Here is a 22,538-nt window from a genome sequence, read left to right as displayed (position 1 = left end):
TGTGTTTTTAACAGACACAGAATGGGGGAAGGAAGTGGGGACCCAACGTGGACAGGAAGTTGGGGGATTAGGGTCTCAGGCTGGTGTTGCCACTGTCTGGCTGTGTTACCTTGGACAAGAGGACGACCCTCTCTTGATCCTGGTTTCTCGCTGATCACATAAAGAGTTTGAGAGTCTTTACAGTTTATCAGCTATTCATTCGGCTCTCTCATAAAACCACTGGGCCAGTCTTCCCTGAAATTCAGGAACACACCTGCCTGAATGCTGCTTCCTTTCGCTCAGATGGGGGCCAAGCTCAGGGTGGACACTGGGCAATGGACACAACAGTCCAGTGTGTGTCTTGCTTCAGTTTACTGTGCTGTAAACTGGACAGTAAAGCCTTCCATGGAAAGCCTCTGGCAGTACAGGGTAGTGATTTAAAGCATAGGCTTTGGAGCCACGCCTTCAGTGTGGGTTCTCGACCTGGGTCCCCCATAACCAACTGTGGGACTTTGGGCAAGTTCTTTAACTTCTCTGGAGCTCAGGATCTTTATCTGGAAAGTGCTGGGAGAAGTATCTCATAGGGATATTTTGAGTTGTAAGTCCGAAAATGAATGTAGGGGCCCCACGTGGTGCTTGACATGTAAGCTCTCAGTTAATGACAGCCAAAGAAATCAGCAGTAACGAAAGTATGTTTTCTGGGCTTTGGTCTCTTTATAGCAGTAGCTGAAGGTAAATGGTGGCCGGGAGCAGAAGGGAAGGTGTCTAATCTGTATGCAGGAGTCTCTGCTAGGCATATATTAGCCGCTCGGATGCTGGTGGGAAAGGTACCATAGCAAATAGCAGGATCTATGCCTGGATTCAAGGAAAGACGAAGGAGGCTGCAGGAAGCAGGGATGAGTGAACCATCTGTAAAAGAATGTCGATTTTATATGGACTCATTCAGTACTAAGTACTTATTCCAATTATGGTTCTTGAGTGTTTGCCATGTGCCAGACCTGTGCTAGGTGTGCAGTGAGATCACAGAGACGAATGACCTGGCCTCAGGGAACTGAGGCCGTCCCTGACCTCAGGGAACTGAGAGTCTCCAGCACTACAAGTAAATGGGCAGATACAATGGAAGACCCTACATCTGGGGAAAGTGAGTGCGGGGAGCACGGGAGGTCAGGTGACTGCTCTGCTTTGCCTAGGACCATCTTGATTTTAGCACTAAAAGTCCCACATCCCAGGAAGCGCCTCAGGCCCAGGCAAACTGGAATGGTTGGTCACCCTGATGGGTGGAAGGACTTCGAGGAATGGCGTCTGACCTAGTCTTGCCAAGTCCAGAGGAGGGCTTCTTGGCAGAAGGGATGACTCCGAACAAGGAGATGTTGGAGTGAGCCACGCATGGTTGGTGAAGGGTGGGGAGTGAAGAGGGTCCCAAGCCAAAGGAACCATGTGTGCAAAGACCCAGAGGCAGGAGAGATCATGAGGAAGTCGGGAGACTGAGGGACAGATGGTGGAGGGCCTTCTCCTGTCATGGGCCCATGTTGTCCTGCAAATGTGTCCTCCTGCCCTTTGATCTCCCCTCAGATACACGGTGCTTGACAACGTAGATCTGGAACACCAGTAGAGATGCTATCTAGGCACCTCTCACATGAAGCAAGAGAGCAGAGAAGACTAGCTCTTCCCAAGGCCTCTTCCACCTTTTCTTTCTTTCTTTCTTCCTTTCTTTCTTTCTTTCTTTCTTTCTTTCTTTCTTTCTTTCTTTCTTTCTTTCTAATGTTTATTTATGCTTGAGAGAAAGAGAGAGAGGCAGAGTGTGAGCAGGGGAACAGCGGAGAGAGAGGAAGACAGAATCCAAAGCAGGCTCCAGGCTCTGAGCTGTCAGCACAGAGCCCGACAAAGGGCTCGAACTCATGAACCGCGAGATCATGACCTGAGCTGAGGTCGGACGCTCAACCAACCGAGCCACCCAGGCGCCCCCAGCTTTTCTTTCTTAAACCAAGAATCCACACCATCAGCCCATCCACCAGGAAGAAATGGCGGATGTACCAGAGAAATGGCCTGCACCTTTCCTATCTATTTCAGCTGCCTTCATGAGCAATACAGGTTATCACACAACTGACTTGCCAGCAAAAGCCTTGTCCACTCTGAAGTGGACCGGGATGGAAGTGCTGGACGAGCCGCCATAGAGATGCAAGTTTTATTTATTTCATTTTTCTAAATGAAAAAGCCCCTCTCCTTTGTGCATCACACTGTGAGGGTCCGGAGAACCATCTGGTCTTTTTCTTTTCTTTTTGCCTTTTGGTTATTCCCCAAATGCTTGCTCTATAGGAATGATCTTTGCCTCAACTTGTTTCTGTCCTTTGCAGAATCTATTCTGTAAATGTGAACAGGATTAAGTCAAGAGGGTACTTGTTTAACTTTTCAGCACGTCTTTCCCAAAATGAATCAGTTTGGGAAAGGTGATTTCGAGATTGCTAATCTTCCAGGTATGTGTTTCATCTTCCAATATTGGGCTGGAATAGACACATTGGGGAAAAACAACTTAGGGCCTTCTCTAAAGCCTTTCCCACAACAGAAACAAACGTTAAAAAAAAGAAGTCTTGATATCACTTAATAAAGCTTTATGAGTAACTCCTTTGCCGCTGCAGATAACGTTGCTAATGCCTATAGCTCAATGAGAGAAAATGTCCCAGGCTACTTTACGACAGGCAGAAAACTTTGGGTTGTCTTGCCAATGCTTTATACTAAGTGCCAAATCCTTATTACTTTCTTAGGCATTTATTGTAAGAACATGAGTCATGATGCATCGCTCTGGTATTTGTGTGGCTGCTCAGTGTTAAGTCCCCAGGACCTCCATGGAGTTGACTTTATTTGGTTTTCCACTTCCGTTTCTAAGTGAGAGCCACATGAACTCAGACATGAAGGCTCACAGGAGCCCGAGTGGGCGGACTTTTTTGTTGCTGTTTTGGTTCCCCTGGACTCAATGGTTGTGGTATGTGCAGACCCGAACCCCTTCAGGGGACAGTCCCTGCCCCCACTCCCTGAAGTTTCCACGGAAACAAGAGGACTGGGATGATGCACAGGGTAGCCCGGCAGTTGCAAACCTCTGAGGCCATTGGGAGAAACGTAGCTAGAATTTTGAAGCCGTGACATGCGTATTTTTGAACTTTCCATATATAATCCTAATAGTTGAGCTGGATGCTAACCTCTGGAGGTGGGAGGTTTCTGGAGGACAATTACTGTTCAGAAAACTATCCAGGGTTTCAGTGCCAGGTTTTTGATTTGATTGATGGAGAGTTTGATGAGTGGCCTGTAGATACGAAGATTAACAGTGCCTGTCTCAATGCCTACATGAAATGTCGTGTTCTTCTTTTACTTTGTGAATGTGTCATTGGTACGCTCAGTATATTCACCTTGAGAGTTTTAATTGTGCCGGCAAATCACTGGGGCTGTTTTGAAAATGTTCGGCACCGGCAGCAATTAGCAATCAAAGGAATGATGGCCACGTACAACAGATGCAGCCTTAACTGTGTGTCTCAGCTGAGCATCAGTCTACTGGAGGACCAACCACTTACAATGGCTATGGTACAGACATTGAAACTGACAGTTCATTCATTCATTGGTTTGTTCAACAAATACTGCAAGCTCACATAGTGTCACTCATTTGCTGGTCACGGAGGGTACGATGCTAAACAAAATCAGACGTGCTCCTGTCCTCCAGAAGCTGACAATTTGTTATGAGAGACAGGTATTAATCAAGCGATCACCTAAAACTGTATAAAATGTCAGCCTTGATAAGGAATTGTACAAGGTACTGTGAGATGCCTTGACCTAGCTTGGGATATTAAGTAAGCTGAAACCTGAAATTTCTGGAAAGAAGGAGTTAATTAGACGACTCCATGAGGAAAGCGCTCTTTAGGCAGAGGGAATAGCACGCACGGGGTTAATAACTGGTAAAGTCAGAGATGAGCATAGAGCTCCAGGAGTCCCAGCATGAGTCTATACTAGCCCTGTCCAATAGAACTTTCTATTATCTCGGATATACTCTGGCTATTCTAAGATAGTAGCCAGTAGCCGTATATGGCTATCGAGGACTTGAACTATGGCTAGTGTGCCTGAGGAACTGAAATGGTATTTAATTTTAATGAACTTAAATGTAAATAGCTACGTGTGGCTACCATATTGGAAAGTTGTGAGCCAAGTGTTGAACTAGCCCAGGTTACATGGGGCCGAGTGTCATTGGATAGGGGAGGAAGTGTTCTTCTGAGGTGCTGTTAAGCACATTGACCTCAGGGACTTCATTTATTCATTTTCTCACTCACTGAAAACCAAAAATACATTGTGCACCCACTATATGCTATACACAAGGCTAGACCGGGAGATTCCCTGATGAATAAGAACGAGCCAGCGCTCTTGAGGAATTTACGGTGTAACAGAGGGAACCGGCTCAAAGGACTAAGACACTGCACTGTGACTTGGGTGACCAGATCTTGCTCTTAAAACGGTTGCTGTCAATAGGAAGAACTGAGGGATAATTCTCTTCTTACTCAATGCCGGGTATGCTAAACTTTACAGGCAGAGCTCCTGATTCTTAAATTCCTAAATTCTTTTTTTTTTTTTTTTTTTTTTTTTAATTTAGAAAGAGAGCATGAGCAGCAGAGAGGGGCAGAGGGAGAGATAGAGAGAATCTCAGTCAGGCTCCATGTCCTACGCAGGGCTTGATCCCAGGACCCTGGGATCATGTCCTGAGCCAAATTCAAGAGTTGGATACTCAACCAACTGAGCCACCCAGGCACCCCAATGATTCCTAAATTCTAACTATTCCCATACCCCAAGGTTTTCAAACAAAAGGCGGAGGGCTTTAACATAACACACATCTTTTTTTTTTTTTTTTTAATCCTGTAAATTCAGTAGAACAGGTGTTAGAGAAAGAGGCAAATTTGCATTTCCCTAGACTTTGGCTCTTTATACGTAGGGCATCTATTGCTGAGTTTGGGGAACTGGGCTCCACTGATAAATATTCTTCAAAAATAGATCATGGGACCTCAACACAAGGATCTGGTAAGTGATATCCCATTTTTATTACAGCCACACTGTATTTTCCTGGGACTCTCAGATATTGACCTATACTTTTCACCCAGGCTAAAGAAGGAGCTGAGAGCTCTTACCTAGTTTTAAAAAGCGCTTTCTCACAAGCAGCACTGCTCATCCCTTCAAGCATTTAAACCTCTGGGCTATTGCATGCAGAATGCTGGCAGTTGTTACGTCATTGCAAAAATCACTTTCTGACTCACACAGTCGTTGTGCCTAAATATTTAATTCTTGCCAATACACAATTTAAATCATCACTTCAAAATAGTTTGTTTTCAGTTATCAGGATCTACTAAATTACCTCCTCAAACCAATCACCTGGAAAAAACATTACATGCCAGAGAGACTAAAGAGGCTTTTCCCATTATAATCCCAGGACAGGGATTCTTTTATGGTGCAGGAGCTTCTTTTGTGGTGCATTGAGTTTCCAAAGGGTGGAACCCTTTGGAAAGGGTAAAACCCGTGCCCCCCCCCCCCCCCCCCCCCCCCCGCTTTGTTTCTCCATCTTGGAGACCCAAGGAGAAAAAACCTGTAGAGTAAGGCCTACTGGGCTAGTCAGTAATAGCTATTACTGCCCAGCAAGATTATCTGGGTAGCTTTTACAAAATACAGAAGCAGGGGTGCCTGGGTGGCTCAGTCATTTAGGCTTCGACTTCGGTTCAGGTCATGATCTCACGGGTTCGTGAGTTGGAGCCCCGCGTCCGGTTATGCGCTGACAGTTCAGAGCCTGGAGCCTGCTTCAGATTCTGTGTCTCATTCTCTCTCTGCCCTTCCCCCGTATGCGCGCGCGTGCTCTCTCTCTCTTTCTCAAAAAAAAAAAAAAAAAAGGGGAGGGGGCGCCTGGGTGGCTCAGTCCGTTGAGCATCCGACTTCGGCCCAGGTCATGATCTCACGTCCGTGAGTTCGAGCCCCGCTTCGGGCTCTGTGCTGACAGTGCGGAGCCTGGAGCCTGTTTCAGATTCTGTGTCTCCCTCTCTCTCTCTCACCCTCCCCCATTCATGCTCTGTCTGTCTCAAAAATAAATAAACGTTAAAAAAATTAAAAAAAAAAAGAGAAGTGTAAATAGTGTAAAAAAAAATAGAAGTGTAAACTAAAAAATACAGAAGCAAAGGCTCCCTCTAGATACATTGAACCAGAATTATCAAAGGCGGAGGGGTGGGGGCTGTAAATCTGTTTTTAAAAAGCATCTCAAGGGATTTAGGAACGACTGGTTAACAGACTAGAAAATAGTAAATAGCACCCATTTGATTAGCGTATTTTATACTGTTATATTTATGACATAGTTTTCAAAGTGCGAATTTCATCCGTGTCTGTGTTTCTCCTGAATTAGGCAAGTACACGAGAACTCCCTAATTCCACAGTGTCACTGTCTCTTCTGGTTATTACTGCTGGCCAGAGCACTGAATGTCCCAGGTCGATACTCATTTACATTCCCTTATGTATTTTGCTTATTTCTCTGTTCGTGCTTTCTCCTGCATCTCTTTCCTCGGCTTTACATTTTGTTCCCGCTGAAGTATATCCTTTGGTAATTCTTTCCATGAAGATCTGAGTAGAAAACTGCTTCAGTTTTTGGAAGTCTGAAAAGGTTTTTTTTTTTTGCTATCGTTTAAGAGTGGTCCCTTGGAAACCTAAATTGACAACTATGTCCCATTGGCCCTTAGAGATTATGCAATTGTCTTCTGGAATCCATTACTGATGATGAGAAGTCAGTCATCATTTTAATTTGACTATCGTTCCTTTTAAGGTAATATGTCTTTTCTGTCTGGTGGCCTCTCTATTTTTTATATAAAAGCAGTTTCAGCAGTATGCGTTTAGGTATGGATTTGTACTTGATTATGATATTTGGATTCCATGTTCTTTTTTTTTTAAACTTATTTATTTATTTTAAGAGAAAGAGAAAGAGGTTGAGTGCACGCCAGTGGGGGGAGGGGCAGAGAGGATTCCAAGCGGGTTCCTCACTGTCAGCGCAGAGCCCAACGTGGGGCTCGATCTCACGACTGTGAGATCGTGACCTGAGCCGAAACCAAGAGTCAGACGCTCAACCAACTGAACCACCCAGGTGCCCTTGGATTCCATGTTCTTTTTCAATGTGAGGATTCAGAATTTTCTTTATGCCTTTATGTCTGAAAACATTTTTACCCCATGTCAGACCTCTCACTGTACCTCCGTATCTTTCCTCTTCCCTCTTGTGTGCCCCAGCTCTTTTTCCCTTTGAACTGCGTTCTGGATGGTCTCCTCACAATCTCTAATTTACTAATTTTCTCCTCAGCTCTATTTTACTGTTTGACGCATATGCTAAGGCTGTACACATTTTTTTTTTTAACATTTATTTACTTTTGAGACAGAGAGAGACAGAGCATGAACAGGGAAGGGGCAGAGAGAGAGGGAGACACAGAATCTGAAACAGGCTCCAGGCTCTGAGCTGTCAGCACAGAGCCCGACGCGGGGCTCGAACTCACGGACCGTGAGATCATGACCTGAGCCGAAGTCGGATGCTTAACCGACTGAGCCCCCCGGGCACCCCTGTATACATTTTTTAATGGCAGTATTTTTCCTAGCTAGAATTTATATTTGCTTTTTAAAAAAAATACCCATGATTTCTCCAAAGCATTTCTTTTTTGCCCATTTCTCTCTTTTTGCCTTGAATATTTAGAAAACACTAATTAAAATCTCTTTCAGATTGCACATGTATCGCTATTGTTGTGTATTTGTTTGCTCACTGTCTGTCATGGGAGTTTGTTTCCTTTTGTGCTTTTGAGCTCATCCTCGGGAAGCCTTGCTTTCCACTGGAGGCATCTCTTTGGGGGAGGTCAAAAGTGCGCTTGTGGAATGGTTTTCACGTTAATGCCTCATCCCTGTGTTACGCAGTGGGAATTCAGAACCCGCTCCTGAATAGAGTGGTTTCAGGGTTTCTGTTGCGCACAAACGACTTTCCTCTCTTTGGTGCCATATCCTGTGGCCCTAACCTGTGGACAGAATTTTCCCAGGGCTACATCAAAACAGAATATCCCGGTGTCCGGTTTTGGGCAGAATTTGGGCTTCCGCTTTGCAGTACATATAGGGTATGTGCTTTTAATACCCATCCTACACAAATGATGCTCCTCCGGCTCCAACATGCCCATGGAGAATTCCGTCTTCACCTGGACCTCGAGCTCTGTTTTAGAGTAACGATCAAAAGCACAGAGTCTAGATTCCGACAGCTTGGAATTAAAGCGGCTCTGCCACTTACTGGCTGTATAACTTTGGGCAAGTTGCCTACCCTCTCTGTGCCTCTGTTTCCTCAACTGCGAAATGGCGATAATAACTGGGGGCGTTGTGGAAATCAAGCGAGATGACACATGTGAAATGCTGAGAACGGTGCCTGGCACACGACGAGCCTTAAGGACTGTCAGTATTTCTTGCTTTCAAGCTTGCGCCAGTATTAAAAGTTTCTGTAACACGTTATACATACAGGGACTTACGAACGCATGTTTTCATTACGCGTTATTTTGCCAAGTACCTATTTTTGTTACATTACACACGTATTTGTACATTTTCTCTGATAGCTTAAAAGTATATATACTATATAAGGCTAGCCCACGATTTTTATTCTGTTGGAAAAATTTGGCCTCTCTAAAGTGAGGGCACAGTGGTAGCAGGCAGGATATGGGAAGCTTACATTATGTTCAGTTGCTATATACAGGATTTGGGGCCCCCCGACTTCTCAATGGTTGAATTCTTTTTTCCTCATTAAAAGCTCGGCTGGGCTCTGCTATCTGTCTCTGCTTCCCATGGCTGTCACTGCTAATCTTCACAAATTCATCTTTATTTTGAAGGTCAGGGAACTCCGGAGATGTTCAGATGTATTTGAGCTGGCAGGAGAATTATTTTACTTCATTCATTCCCGCACACAAAAGGTTTTTTATTTTGCGTCTTACCATTTTATGTGACCACACCAGCAAGTCTGTTTAACCGAATGTGGTATTTTCACAAGGAATAATGATCTGAGGGAAGGGGGCCGGTTCCCGAAAGCGGGATTGTGGATGCTAGTTTTGGCGCGGTTTCTGGGGTTTATTAAAAGAGTGTTTATAAAACCACTCTATTTGTGTTTACCAAGAAGAGTAGTGGGGGGAAGGGGCAAAAAGATGGCCTGGGTTTCAAACCTCTCCGAGGATAAATCAGTCACGACGTAGATCGTATTTACACGAACAGCCTAGCATGCCAGGCTATTCAGCTCCTCGCCATGGGTCAGCAAGGATTTAAATGTACAATCAACCTTCTCTCATTCCTCAGAAATCAATGAAAAGCTAGTCAGCTAAACAGCAGGCTGCTCTGGGGTTTCTTGAGTCGGAGGGTCTGAAAGAATCGTTTCACCAAACTTGGCTATCCCGTGGCTTTCCAAGCCAACTGGAAATCCTCGTGGGGGGACTTGTTGTCTCCCTGTGGATGCAACAAAGAGCACCACTTTGGGGGAACTTCTGTGTCTCCTTCCTTCCTGGCTTCCTCCTGGAAGCCCAGCAGGAGGCAGGGACACGTAGTTTATCAGAGGCACTTACTATCCGTGACACATCCGTTTTGGCAAAAGGTTCTCCAAAGACAGTCTTGAACTTGGGCAGGGATTTTGACTGTGAGCTCCACAAAATGGTGTGCAAACGGCCTGTGGGAACACATGCACATTTTACAGGGCTGGGATGTGGGGGTGTGTGTGGGGGGTGGGGAGCACTGCAAAGGGACATGGAGCTAAAGCAGGGTGGGAAACCCTTATTAGTCTGGGAATTCCTCTCTGCATGGCTGCATTCAGTCCACGATAAGCCAAATGGGTAAAGCCACTAAAACATGATACAGCCTGGACATGTGTTACTTAGAATTTAGGATTTTAAAAAAAAGTTTATTTTTGAGAGAGAGAAAGAGTGCATGTGCCTGAAAGTGGGGGGGGGGGGGCGCAGAGAGAGAGGGAGACAGAGGATCCCAAGCAGGCTCTGTGCTGTCGGCACGGAGCCCGACGAGGGGCTCGAACCCATGAACTGTGAGACCATGACCTCAGCCGAGGTCAGATGCTTAACGACTGAGCCACCCAGGCGCCCCTAGAATTCAGAATTTTAATTCCAGCCGTGTGAAGGTATCGCTAATTCATTTATTGGTTAATTCCTCAAATACTTATCAAACACTCACTATGTGCCAGGCACTCTGTTAGGCTTCAGAGATATAATGGAGAAAATTCAGACACAGTCTATACTTGTTGGAACTTACAAGTTATATGCCAATAACTACATAACCTTACCTCTCTGAGACTCATCTCATCTGTAAAATGGGGTTGTAGTAAAAGAAGATGTATGCGAAAGTGATTTATAAACGCTAATGTGTTATGTATTGGCGATTACACACATGCACATTGGGATAATCATTTTCTAGTCACGGCAAAGCATATTTAAAGAATCGATGAAGTCTCGTACAAGAGAAGGTGACATAAATCTTCCTATTTCTCAAAAGGGGAGGTTGTGTGGAGACTTTCTGAAGACTGAATTAGGATCCTGACAATGACCGAGGCTTCCCTCAAAGATTTTTAGAGGGAGGCACCTTATAAATTCTAAAGCAATCTGATCTCCTTCTGCAGACATGTCCCTGGACATGTGGAGCAGCAGTAAATGGGTAATCTGCCAGACCTCAGGGTCAAGGATGGAGACGAGACAATGTAACACATCCCGGAAATGTGCCAACGCTGCTCATGCGCAGAAATGCCTGTGAGTGTCTTCTACCCAGACGCCAGGAAGCAAGAAAGACTATGGGAGGAATGGCTTTTAATGAGTACTTTGTGTCTGGGAGGCGGGAGATTGGCTTCAGCTACTCTTCTCCAGGAACAGTTCTCTAATTTCAGCCTGAGGTGGGCACGCTAGACAGGGCTGGACAAGGAGATGGATGGGCAAAGAAGGCCGGGGAAGCTCCAAGAGTCTCTTGTGATGAGGGGTCATTGGGCTGGAGTCTCCACCTCAGCTCTCTGTGGCTCCTCCTTCTTTTCTAGACCAAGGACACTTATCACGTACTTGTTACAGTGAAAGGATAAAGGTAAATGGTGTAGTGTTCTTGGAGGAGCTTAAATTATGACACCCAAAAGAGAGAAAGTACTGTGAGACAGGAAACAGAACCAAAATGACAAACTAATACCACAAATCCATGCACCTCTCCCATATCTATTGCTACCACTGTTGGCTGAGTCACCATAAGCTCTTAGCGGGCTAGGGGGAATTTTTATTCTTATTCTTATTCTTATTCTTCTTATTCTTATTCTTATTCTTTTTATTCTTGACTTCCTTCAATATATTCATCACACAAAAGTCAGCAGTTTTTTCTCAGCTAAATTCACATTATGTCTCTCTTCTGTTTAGAACAATGCTGTATCTTCTCCTTGTGCTTTAAAAAGACTCCAAACCCTTTGCTTTGATCTACAAAACGCTGCATGATCTAGCCCTTTAAGAACTCATCAAAGGTATCTCCTACCTTTTTCTTCTCTCCCTACCGTAGTGACTTTTTCTGATTCCCAAATTTTCCAAACCTCTGTCTGCCTCAGGACCTTTGCATGGGCTGTTTCTGCAGCTGGGAAGGCTCTTCTCTGGCTGATTATCCCCCCTCACCTCCAAGAGGCCTCCCTAGCATCCTGTCTAAGGCAAACCCTCCCTTGCTTTCTTTTTCTCTATTATAAACTCTGATTACAGTAGTCGCCCCTAATCTGTAGGGGATATGTTCCCAAGCTCTCCACTGGATGCCTAAAACTGTGGATAGGACTGAACTTTATACAGACTATTTTCTCCTATATGTACATACCTATGATAAAATTTAATTTATAAATTAGGCACAGTAAGAGACTAACATTAATAATAAAACAATTATAATAATACACTGTACTAAAAGTTATGTGAATGTGGTTTCTTTCAAAATACCTTAATGTTCTGTACTCATGCTTCTTTTTTTTTTTTTAATTTTTTTTTTAATGTTTATTTATTTTTGAGACAGGGAGAGACAGAGCATGAACAGGGGAGGGTCAGAGAGAGGGAGACACAGAATCCAAAACAGGCTCCAGGCTCTGAGCTGTCAGCACAGAGCCCGACGCGGGGCTCGAACTCACGGACCGCGAGATCATGACCTGAGCCGAAGTCGGCCGCCCAACCGACTGAGCCACCCAGGCGCCCCACATGCTTCTTCTTGGGATGATGTGAGATGATTAAATGCCTACGTGATGAGACAAAGTGAGGTGAATGGTGTAGGCGTTGTGACACAGCATTAGGCTGCTATTGACATGCCAGTCTGTCAGAAGGAGGGTCGTCTGCTTCTAGATCACAGTTGACCTCGGGTAACCGAAAGCACAGAAAATGCAACTGTGGATAAGGGGGGACTACTGTACTTCCTTCAAAGCAGCTGCCCTGGTTTATAATTTATGTACTTATTTATTTTCTTTTGTCCACCCATAAGCTCCAGGAAGTTCACATTCATTTGTGTTTCCCCACCATACTTGCTTGAAACATAGGACGGTGTCCAGGAAATATTTGCCAAAGCAGTAAATAAATTTTTTTTTCCAATAGATTTTTTTTTGGTTTATTATTATTTTTTCTTTCTGTGAAAGAAAAACGTAGAAAATTCAGAAAGTCACAGAGAAGCAAGAAAAGAGAGAACAAAATAACAAAAACAAAACAAAAAGCCCAAAGTGCCAGATTTATAGCCAATCAAGGTGTCACTTTGGCACATTGCTTTTAAATTTCTTTCTTTGCAATTTTCCTCGGTGGAGTTGTTTCTACCATTAAGACAATTGGGCATGATATAACGTTATGCATATTTTCCCACATCATTAAGGCTTTTTTTTTTTTTCAAGCATCTTTTTTTAAAGCCTCGTAATCTTCCTACAGGGGACGCTGAATTCCATAACCACTGCCCTATTGTTAGACTGTTTCCATTTCCCCAGTTGTAACAGGCTATGAGATACAGCTTTGTACACAAATCTTTTCTTCCGCCATGTCTGCTGGTTACCTTAGGACCCATTCCCAGAAGGGAAATTACTGAGCAAAAGCAAATGAGCATTTTTCAAGCTACAGATTCTGGAACTGCTCTCCAGACACACCGCTTCAGTCTCCCAGGGTCTCCACCAACCCAGCCACCTTTGGCTCTGAGGACGTTCTGCAGTGAAATTACCATTTCTTTGAGCTCTCATAAAGGTGAGTATCTTTTTCCATTTGTTTCCTAGTCATTTGCTGACGGAGCCCCCCTAACCCAAGATGGGGGTTCGTGCAGTCTGCGAAGGGGACATGGTAGCCCCCAACTCTCCCTGACTGTGGGGGAATCAATTCCACCGCTCCCCAACCCTGCAAAAAACCCGGGCTGGCTGTCTGTGGTTTATCAGGGAGTTGGGAGTGAAGGGGGCGAGAGGCCGGGAACGTAGCCAAATGCTCCAGCCCAAGCAGTGGCAGTCGTAGTGTCTTAGAACCGATATGCTTCTTTCGCTAGGTCTGTGAAGAGGAAGGGGCCTGGGCTGGAGGGCTGCCTGAGGGAGGAGGTAAGATCTGTTCAGGCCCTGGCAGCCACAGGTTCTCCAGGTGGGAGTCCTGGGCCTCCCGCTAGGCATTTCCAGGCCTCCTGAGGAAAGCAGTAAATAAATTTTGAACTTCTTTCCCCTTCATTCTCACAGAAAGTACAGGCAGTTGTATAGGCCACAATTTCCCCCTTCCTCCGTGTCTTTGCACACATAGCTCCTTCTGTCTGGACTGCCTGTTCCCCTCACCCGATTTCCAAACTCCTACTCATTCTGCCTTAAGACCCATACCACTCTTTCTTCTTCTGTGAGGCTTTCTCTTATCTCTCTTTTGTGTCTCCACACCACACACATAGATCCCTATTAGCATTTTTGACACCTTGTTGTAATTCTGTGTTCATATTTCTGTACCCCTATGCTGTAATGGGGAGCTCTCTGAGGACAGGAGACATTGAGTATACATACCTTTACAAGGAGCCCACAGAGTTTTACACACACCACAGAGAGAGACAGGATGCAGGGCAAGCTGGCCACTCCTGGTGAATTCTGCCAAGCGGCAGGGTTGATGGTGGGGTCCCAAATCCTTCCCCCCACCCCCCACCGTCGAACAAAGAGCTGCCTATGAACAGGGAGGATGGCACCCTTCCCCTGCACCGGCCCCATTCAGAGGTGAAAGCAGCCTGTGTCCATGCCTTGATAGGGTTTTCCCTTCCTTTGAGAGGAGAACATTCTCAAGGCAGATTTTCAAGCTGAAGTCATCCAGAACAAAAGCTGCTTGCCAGCTGTGGCCCAGCAGCCCAGCACCGCCCCCCCTCCCCCTGCAGCCCCAGTGCCATTACCGCCTAATGGGAGAGGGGTGTGAAAACTTCCGGCGAAACATCTGGTCGGGGCCACTGTCAGCTGGCGAGACGGAGACCAGCGAGTTCCCCATCTGATTTCCTGAGACTGCTAGAGTGCCGAAGCCAAAGAGAAAGTGAGGAGGAGGAGGAGCGGCCTGCCCTGGGGTGAGGCTGTCAGGAAGGCCGAGGCCTGTGGCACAGCCACGCTCACTCTCTCCACTCTTTCTCTCCCCGGTGGCCACCAGTAGACTTCTGCTTGGCCTGTGCTTGTGAACTCAGGCCCGTGAGAATGAGGACTCACTCTGCTTAGTATATGGACGATCTGAAGGGCAGACTTCTAGCAACCTGGTGAGCAGAACTGAGTTTGTGTTCGTGTTAACTAAGGTCCCTGTTCCTGTCAGAATTTCCCACCTTCTCTTAACACTGTGTCTCCCACTCCTTCCCCAAGGATCCTCCTGCTCTCCCACTGATATCCGCCTTCCGGGGAGTAGTAGAGCTGGGACACCAAGACTGTATTCCGGATCTTTCTTTTTGTGTCTTTGCATTCTGAAAGGCGGCTGTTCTGACAAAGATTTCTGAGGTACTTTGGAAAGACATGGTAACACCTCAGTACGTTCGGGGATTTTTTTTTTTTTTTAACAGTGACTTCTCTCGAAGACCCAAAACTACATACATAAGTACATACGTACATACTTACGTACCGATGTACGTGCATACATGCATGTAACAATTTTTTAAAAATCCTCAAAGGAATAAGTGGAAATTTCAGATTCTGTGGTAGGCCTTTGGAGGCAGATTTACATTTCAATAATTCCTCAAGTCATTTCCACCTAGACAGGGGAATCCGGGTCTGATTTTCCCTCTTGAGACCCTGGAATACATACCCAGATGAATATGAGTTTGGATTTGTAGAGGGTCCAGGCTGGCTAGTCAACTGTGTGTAAACTCGCTGCCACCCAACAGAGCAGACATTATCTTAATGGCACTGATAGATCAGGAGTGTCACACATCATTAAAATAGCTGATTGATTAGAAGAAAATAATTAGCTTGCCCTGCCTTGCTGGAAAGCCTTTTGACATACCAGGAAGGAGATATGGAAGGGACAGGGGTCACCCATCTTTTGATCATTTGTTTTCCCTCCAAGGTGATGAAAAAGGCCCTGATAACCCGTAGGCAAGGGAAGGAATATAAACAAGTCGTGGTTCTTCTTTGCCATTTACTCCCAGAGAAGCTCTCTACAGACTTTCTGGAGTGTGGTATGTTTATTTCAGTTACATAGATACACTTCTTTAAATCAAACACTCTGTTAGTGCCTCGGAGTTGTAAATCAGTGGTTCTTTTCAAGTGACTTGATAGAATGTGATATTCTGCTTTCCTTTGACAAGATATAAACACAGAAACCTAAATATTATAATCAAGGCCAGCCATTGGCAGGGCTGTGAAGAAGGGCATGTAGATCTCGTGGCTTTTCGGTGCCCTTCTTGCCTTCCATGTATGTGTCTTCCTTGGAGTTCATAGTCACCCTCTTGTCCACTTGGGAGAGAAGTTGGCAAACTTATTTGTTGCTAAGAGTGATAGGGTTTAAGGCATCTTTATGCTCAGAGAAAGAAATCTATTGCATAATTCAGTTTTACACCAGCCGAGCGCATTTTAGCCAAAGGCACAGAGATTCTTAAGCCAAAGGATGTCTCTGGAGACGTGTTTTGCTGATGGTCCTTCTCACTTGTCCTGGAAATCATGTTGGTGACTCAATGGGTCCCCTGAGACTTCCACATCTTTGGGGGGACAGAGGATAGAGTCAGAGCAAATCCAGATCACATGGGAGTCTTCAGCTAGTTCTGAGAGGTACCGCCTGCCTCACTCCCCATCCTTACTCTCTCTCCATTGCTGCTTCCAAGAACCATAGAGGAAAATAGTTACCATACTTGTGTTAGAAGATAAAATAGTGGAACACCATTGGTCTGGAGAACAGAATCTGAGTTTGGGAGTCAGTAGGAATTGGACATTCTGCCCCTTCTCAGGGAGTGACCTTGGGCACATTACTTAATGTCCCCACAGCTACAGAATACTGATTTTACAAAGCCTTACAAAGCCAGGGGCGCCTGGGTGGCTCAGTCAGTTAAACGTCCAACTTCGGCTCAGGTCATGATCTCACACGACCTCACACGGTCGTGAGTTCATTTGAGCCCCACATCGGACTCTGTGATGACAGCTCAGAGCCTGGAGCCTGCTTCAGATTCTGTGTCTTCCTCTCTCTCTGCCCTTCCCCCTCTCATGCTCTGTCTCTGTTTCTCTCTCTCAAAAATAAATAAACATGAAAAAAATTTAAAAAACAAACAAACAAACCTTCAAAAAAACAAAGCCTTACAAAGCTTGCCTAAGGTAATGTAAGAGAAAATGCTTAGCTACTAAATATTAGTTTTCTTCCCTTTTACAAAATAAGAACTCTGAATTTTGCTTGAATATAATCTACTGACTCAACTGTTAATTGACTTGTAGAGCCTTTTTTTTTTAAGATGACCTCATTGACCTCCATTTTGAGCTTAAAAATAATATGCGTTCTTTGTAGAAATTTGGGGATCTAAAAGAAAAGAGAAGAGAAAAGAAAAAAAAAACAAAAAAAAAGATAAAAGAAAAATCCCCTATAACTTTTCCTCAGGCAGAATCACTCATTTTTCTATTTTTTTTTAATTCCAGTACTTTTGCAATGCATATGGGTCCCCCCGCCCCCCCTTTTTTAAACAATGTTTGCCATCGTACCACACACACACATTCTGTTCAGTGGTTCTCATTCTCCTCCATCATGAGCACTTCCCTGTTCTCAGACACGCATAGTGAGTGTGGGTATGTGTGTGTGTGTGTGTGTGTTATAGTTTCTGCCATCACTAATGGGAGTAAGACAACACTTGTTCTCCTGGGACACATATCAGTTACTGAAGTGACTGCTCTCAGGGCAGACGTAGTAGGCACTTTTTGATTGCTATTTATAATACCTTCATTTCCAAGGCTGGCTATTGGCAAGATCTTGTGTTCTTCTTTGGATTTTTGTCTTTGGAACGACCAGATGGGAGTAAGGATGTAGGATGTAGGATGGCGGTGAATTTCAGTCTACGTCTTCCTTCCACTGGCCAGAAGTCCCCTCTGCATTTAATGAAAAAAGGTCATGCCTCAAATGTGTTATCAGGAAAGGTCCTTAAATCCACAGCTGGCCCCAGGGCAGCACAGAATTGCTTCAAAATTGCTTTTAGAGAATAAATGTATGCATGAGGCAAGGGGCCTTCCATTCATGCAGAAATAAGGATTTCAGGGTGGTTATTGTTATTCTCAGCATGATTTTGTGGGTAACTTTTAACTTTCTCTTTTATGTCATTTAACATCTCGGTGCCTCAGTTTCCTTACCTGCAAAATGCAGATAATAGCAGCACTTATCTAGTGGAGAATTAAATGAATGAATACATGTGAAATGCTTTCCACATTGCCTGGCAAAGAGCAAGTGCTCAATAAAACCATGGCTATCATCATCATCATTATCATTGTCATTATTATGGGCCTTTCTATATTTTCCCTACTTTCTGCTGTAAGTTCAACTACCCATCCACACAACATTTTTAAAAAGGCATAACATACAGCCATGGGAATATTGCATCTTAGGCCAACAAAGTGAAACAGAATTGGGAGCATTTGTTGGGTACCAGGAAAGGAGGTTGTGGATATAGACACAGAAGGACAAGAAAGAACCCAAGGGAGGGAGAAGGAAAACTGAGAAAGGAAGGGACAAGTAATGGGTTGGCCCAAATTCAGGGAGGGGGACGGGCCAGTCATGTGTTTTTAAAAATTACTCCATTGGACTTGGGCCCACTACTCTAGCACCTTGAGAAGGGAGCTCACGGAACTTTCTGCTGCTCCCCATCCTCTCCCCAGCCTGGAAAGGTGCAGGGGGCGGGCAGGGGAAAGTGAGAAAGGGGTACGAGTAGGAGTTGGAAGATGAGAAAATTGCAACTTGGAAAAAGTAAATCAGCTTCTGAAAGGCTCTCCGCTAACTTCTGGCAATACTGGGTCTGGAACTCAGCTTTCAGGATATCCAACCTAGACCTCAATACCTCTTTATTCCCACCTGCTATTGTCTCTCTGTACCTGGAGACCAAAACAGCAAAACTGACCCAAGAATTCAGAATCTGCATTTTGGCCATTATGGTCGCCATACATTGAGTGTGGAATAAGGATGGCCTATTGAAGGCTCTATCAGTGGTCTGTGCAGGATTGGAAAACATCCATGTGCCACGGCCTGCCCTCCACTGAGCCTCTTCCCCAACTACCAAGTCTTCTTGTGGTGTTTTCTAGACCTGCATGTTCTTGCAGGGAACAGCCAGGGCAGATGCCAAGCCAATTACTTTACCGATTAATGGCTCATTGTATCCACTGTACAAGATGTAAGGGAAAGAATCTATTGGATATTTTAGTTTTATACAAGCTAGTGAGTGCGTGTTATCAAAGTGACTTGATTGAACAAGACTCAGGAATTTTCTCCACTTCTGGGCTAATGGCTTAGTTTCTGGAATTCTAAGTTTTTGCATGTAGGTTGGCCATAGACTCTATGAAAACACTGTTTTTACCATTTTCTTTTCTTTTCTTTTCTTTTCAGCGTTGATAGTGTATTTTGGTGCTACAATTTTGCAAACAATGGTCAGACTTAAGTATATTTTTTCATATGCAGGAATATCTGTGATTTTTCTGTCACTCATTTTGATGGATTATTGGATCAAATAGAAATGTGTGCCCCGTGAAAGAAACTTTTGTTTGTTTGTGTTTGGGTTTCTAAAAGGTTGGCAGTAAACTTTGAAAGTAAACCTGTTGCTGCCTTACCATGTCTTTCTAGGTACCCCATTGAGACTGGGCCAGCACTGCTTTGCTCAAATAATTTAATTTTGATCAAAGGCAATTTATTTTTATTATTTTTTTAAATATGAAATTTACTGTCAAATTGGTTTCCATACAACACCCATGCTTATCCCTCCCTCCCACCCCCCCATCAACCCTGTTTGTTCTCAGAAAGGCAATTTAATACAAGGAACAGGGAAAAGAGTAGAATTGGCCTCCATTATTTAAGATTATTTAGTGATATTTTCTATTTAAGAAGGTGTGGGTTGCATGTCTCTGCTATCTGGCAGCCACTGAAAAAGCCACAGCAGGAAACAAAGATTGAAACCCAAGGAAGATCGTTCGGTAGGATGCAGTCTTACAACATTAGGCTGGGATAGACTCTGAGACACAATTCCTTAAAAGACGCCCTGTGTTTCAAAGAGGAGGGTTGGTGTAAAATACAGGGTGCTCTAACTTATGTTTCTAGAAGTGATATTTTATTCCCATCCCAAAACTTTACAACACCTGGGAAAATAAGTAGGAATGTCATTGTGGTAATGAACCTTAAGCGGATGATGACAATTTTGAGATACGTGCCCAAATAGGATAGCCCTCATTTTCCTCATTCCTCTTAAGGTGGTGGTCTGGACGTGTTCATGTCTAAAACTTGTAGCAGAAGGCCTGCTGGAGTCTCCGCCTCTGAAGGAGGTGAGGGCTCCCTTTGTTCCCTTTCTGGAGTTACTCCGGAGCTATACAGATTAAGACCAGCAGATGGCATGCGGCGTCAGGATCCTGGACACTTGGAACCTGGGAAAGCCATCTTTTCTCTCCCATAAAATTCTGAACTTTAGTTAGGAAGAGAAGTGTGCTTATTTCAGCTATTAGCTATTGTGCTTGATAATTTGGCTGTCTTTCTAGGATGTCTAGGTTACCTGTGGTGGAAACAAAACTAAATATAACCCGGACACCATTTTGCTTGCGTCTTAAACTGGAAACAGGCTTGTGCAGAACACTCTTGGGAGCCTCACCGGGTGGCGTGGAATGGAATAGCAGGACAGGCAGAGGACAGATTCCTGGAAGAAGAGAATGAGAACTCCATCCCTGTGTGTTGTGAGAGAAGAAGCAAATGATCAATACAACCCACTCCATCCCCCTTCCCCCAGCCCACAGCGAAGATGCCTGGAATTAGAGCGGAGTTTCCTAATATGCCTGCATCAGGAATATAGCTGGAGATAGCCGAAAGTATCACTTCAGGGTTTGAAAATAGATCATTTCCACATTTACCAAGAAAGATGTAACTTCATCTCCTTGTTTTCAGTTTAGCACCTTGGCCTGGTCCTCCTCTCGGCCTGGCATCCCTGAGCATGGGACTTCAGCAGAGAACAAATGTCTAGTCTTCTAAGAAGAGAGAGAAGAGGACCGGAAGGGTGGAAATATAAATGCCTGGCTGCACAGAGGTGGATGAGGGAACCCAGAGATCTACCTTCTATAGACCTTCAACCAAACTGTGTTTTAGCCTCATGCTTCATCTTCACTCTCTGCGGTACGTAGTGGCTCTGAAGCCTGAATCTTTCTGGGGGTCTTGTGAAAAAATTGTTCATGAAAAAAAAAACAAAAATTCTCAGCGTGCCTGGATGCCTCAGTCAGTTGGTTAAGCGTCTGACTCTTGATCTCTGCTCAGGTCATGATCTCATGGTTCGTGAGTTTGAGCCCCAAACCCTGAGTCAGGCTCTATGCCAACAGCACAGGAGCCCGCTTGGGTTTCTCTCTTCCGCTCACTCTCTGCCCCTCCCACTCTTGTGCGCGCGCGCGCTCTCTCTCTCTCTCTCTCTTAAAATAAGTAAATAAACTTCAACAAGAAATTTTCCGTTAACAGATACCTGCCATTCTGTCATACCCCTGCTCTACATTTTCCTAGTTTCTTACACCAGTCTTACTTTCCCAGGTAAGAACTTCCCAGCATCCCTTGTAGCCAAAGAGCAGGCATGTGCCCTAAGATCCACCAATCAAACACCCACATGAAACTCTGACCCGGAAGTCAGCAACATGAGGAAACAGATTGGATTCTGAGCACGGTGCCTTCATTTTGCAGGTGAAGGTGGTGGTGGCAGCAATATCCCTTCAGTATGAGGTTCTGAGCTGCATTCCTCGGGGTTTAGCCTTGAGCTTCTTCTTCTTCAGATCTCCCGATGCATCTTAATAAATAACTTTTAATGAATTTTGCTTAAAGCAGCATGGATTTTATAGTTTGCAATTAAAAGAAAGAAAGAAAGAGAGAGAAAGAAGTAAAGAAAGAGAAAGAAAGAGAAAGAAAGAAAGAGAGAGAAAGAAAGAGAAAGAAAGAAAGCAGGCAGGCAGGCAAAAGAAAAGAAAAACTAATAAACACATTTGGTCAGTGAAAGTAGGGTAAATCTAAAAACGTGGAATTGGGTTTGGGGATGGGAGCCACAGTTGGGTAGAGGTGAGGTATCTTTTGTCATGCACCAAGTGCTAGGGTTAGCCATTACTGCTTTCCTAAAGGAGGTGCCCTCTGACTGTGGCCACAACCTAAGGTGGAGAAAATCCCCAAGATCTGGAGCTTTGAAAGGCTGACAAAGACAACCACTTCTTTATCCCCCCCAAAAGCACTTAGAAACAATGACATCAAGCTAGTAGCCTCAGCTGGAAATGCTGTGTGACTTTATCTCATCAATTAAGAGTTCTCTGTAAGAGGGGCACCTGGATGGCTCAGTCAGTTGAGTGTCTCTTGATTTTTGACTCAGGTTGTGATCCTGGGGTTGTGGCATCATGAGTTGGGCTCCATGTGGAGTATGGAGACTGCTTAGGATTCTCTCTCTCTCTCTCTCTCTCTCTCTCCTTCTGCCCTTCCCCCACTCGCACTCTTTCTCTGTCTCTCTAAAATAAAAATTAAAAAAAGAAAAGTTCTCAGAAAAAAACCTTGTTCAGACCCATTGGAAAATTTCAGGTTCAGGGGTGTCTCACCATGAAAAGTTATGATTTCAAATTGTCTCAAAGAAGCAGGCATCGAAGAAGGAGTAGGAAGAGACAGATCACTAATGTCACATGTAAAGAGAGGGAATCTTCCTATTTAAACACAGTCCACACAGGATCTCTGGCTGTGTCTGTATGCACATGCAGTTGACAGGAAGTGGAAGAGAGGGCAACTAAGATTTTTAGGAAACCCAATGTCAAAGACGCCTCAAGCCTGGCTGCCAACCGCCTGTGATTTTATCCTTAAAACTAATCCTAGGCCACTAGTTCTGCACCAGCATGAAGAAGTGTATGG

The 22,538-nt window shown here is 44.6% G+C and overlaps 1 long non-coding RNA gene across 1 annotated transcript; it reads left to right on the top strand.

Annotated features, from left to right (window-relative positions):
- The first annotated feature begins 14,387 nt into the window (after positions 1-14,387).
- Positions 14,388-22,145, top strand: LOC109270449 (uncharacterized). The gene is made up of 3 exons (XR_002081531.2): positions 14,388-14,739; positions 20,571-20,795; positions 21,198-22,145. It is a non-coding gene; the product is annotated as an uncharacterized LOC109270449 (long non-coding RNA).
- The last annotated feature ends 393 nt before the right edge of the window (positions 22,146-22,538 follow it).

This window comes from Panthera pardus, unplaced genomic scaffold (genome assembly GCF_024362965.1).
Source record: "Panthera pardus isolate Hobbes unplaced genomic scaffold, ASM2436296v1 HiC_scaffold_6, whole genome shotgun sequence".
Classification (NCBI taxonomy): domain Eukaryota; kingdom Metazoa; phylum Chordata; class Mammalia; order Carnivora; family Felidae; genus Panthera; species Panthera pardus.
The sequence above is the reverse complement of the archived record's forward strand: the minus strand, read 5'-3'. Positions and strand labels throughout refer to the sequence as shown.